Raw genomic sequence first — 437 nt, forward strand, 5'->3', positions numbered from 1 at the left:
AAACCACCCAGGGATGGGCCCAGCCATCCAGCTCCTGCCTCACACAGGGCCTCATCCTGCCTGTCCCTGCTGGAGAGAGGCCAGGGTGGATAATTCACTGGCAGAGGAGCAAATGCCACCTCATGGTGACACAGAGCAGTCGCTTCCTCGTTCAGCGCTCAGCCCGGACACATCTCCTGGCCTGGGGCAGGTGGCAGTGCCCGGGGACACCAAAGTCCTTGTGACTGTGCCTCTGCAATCCTCCCCAAAAGCCCTTACAGCAGTGGTGCTGGGACAGAGCAAGGGATGGATTCCCCCCAGCACCTCTCCCTACCTCCTGCCCTACCTGAAGCATCCCCACCTGGGGCCGGGTGCCCCCTCTGACACCCAGACCTGCCACTGCAAAATCACCACCCAGGCTGGAATCACCTGGGCCCCCCAACTGCGGCAGAACCGTG

This window comes from Merops nubicus, unplaced genomic scaffold, assembly GCF_000691845.1.
Source record: "Merops nubicus isolate BGI_N331 unplaced genomic scaffold, ASM69184v1 scaffold33297, whole genome shotgun sequence".
Taxonomy (NCBI): Eukaryota; Metazoa; Chordata; class Aves; order Coraciiformes; family Meropidae; genus Merops; species Merops nubicus.